Source organism: Chenopodium album, chromosome 4 (assembly GCF_948465745.1).
Source record: "Chenopodium album chromosome 4, dcCheAlbu1.1, whole genome shotgun sequence".
Taxonomy (NCBI): Eukaryota; Viridiplantae; Streptophyta; class Magnoliopsida; order Caryophyllales; family Amaranthaceae; genus Chenopodium; species Chenopodium album.
The window spans coordinates 8,934,664-8,936,555 of NC_137837.1; positions in this window are offsets into that span (position 1 = coordinate 8,934,664).

The following is a 1,892-nucleotide window of genomic DNA, read 5'->3' on the forward strand; positions in this document are numbered from 1 at the left end:
GGCAGATGAGATTCGAACCCGTGACTTTTGTGTCACGCTGGCTCCGATATCATGTTAATGGACCAACTCAACTAAAAATTTAAGTTTATGGTTGAGGCTCGGGAATATGTTTTATACTCTATCAGCCACAATTTATAGATTCATCATATTAGACAATATACTATGTATACTACACTAATTATTGAGAGCATATAATGCCTAAGCATTGTTGATAAGAAGTAGTCGTTTTTATTTAGCCAACTTGATTTAGTATAGCAGTATAGCTAGATATGATCTAGTTTTATGCTTGCATGATTGAATATTATTTCAAAATGAAGCTCAGCTACTCCATTACCAATGGCCTTTCTATCTGTGTGTCCAGTATGTTACAAAATATTCTTAGTGTATCCTGAATATTCCTGACCAAAGTTAATAAAAAAATAAGCTATTATATACTTGAAGTACTAGTTAATAACTAACAATTAATTAGTGATTGATCCAATTATTGTAACAAACACAGAAATTCATACACAAACTAAAATAAAAGTCTCATTTTACATAGCTCAATTTTGACCTAAACCAAAATCAACCTTATCTAATAAATTGACTCATCTTAAAATCTCATTTGTCTAATTTCTATTATAAGTGATAACAATTCTATCATAAAGATGTATTAAACCTAATTGACAATACATATACATTTGGATATAATTTGACCTAGATAAATTTGATGTTAAATCGAATTACTCAAACATCGCCACAATGCATGAGTTCAATTGAATCTATCTTGAACGATTCGGTGACCATCTCAGATCAAAGACAATATGGTTATACACATTTGACAATATGGCTTTTTTGTTAAAGAGAATGGGAGGCTACGTTTTTGGTAAAATCAGTTTTATTTTAATATGTTTGAATTGTAGGTGCCATACATGTACACACAACAATCATTTCTAAAGACCTAATTTATGTAGCTAGTGATGAAAAGTACTAGTGTTCCAACATGGAATCAAGGTATCTTCAATAACAATGGTAGGTCATCAACTCATGGGGTCTAGGATCTAGGTGAACATGTCCGAGGAGGGTTAAGGGGAAAAATACTAACTTATCTCTCTCTCATTCACTCATTGACACACACACTTAATCTTAGGGTCTTGCTCGCAACAAAGGAGTTTTATTTTGAGACACAAAATATTCTTTTGTTGTGAGTAATATGTGAGTAATATATAACGGAAGGAGTATATATAATAACTGATTTCAGCATTAAAGGTTCCTCTCTAAAACTTGAAATTTATCTCATAGGTCCACCCAGATCCAAGATCAGGTGACGTAACCTACCATCATTTTTGAAGATACCTCTATTCCATGTTTGAAAATCTACTATACATTGATAATTCAAGAGTCTAAAGTACGCTCCATTTTGAATTAATTAGTTGCACCACTTTCCTTGTAAAATCACTACATGGACTACTTGAAACTCACACACAGTCTTACGATACGATACATGAAAACCTATTTGAGCAATGGGAGCTCCTCATGACTCAAGACCTACCATCATCATCCTTGAAGACATGCCAAAACAACTGATATTGATCAAGAGTCTAGGTTATATGTAGTTCTTTCTAGAGGTATTTGTAGTAATTCATGCAATACTATTAAAATTGCGAAATTGAAATGTATTTAGATTGTGGTGGGTGAGATGATAATGCATCCGCCCCCACAAAATTGCATAAATGAGAAAATTAGGATTGACAAAAATGTCAAAATCCCATGAATCTAATTAATTAAGAATGCAAACAAATATTGAATTTTGATAGAGTCGCTCAAACATTGCCCTTTAGAGACAAGAAACACAACCACCAATTAGGCCTCTTTGGCTGTGTCCTTGTGCAAAACTAGGCTTTACATAATTT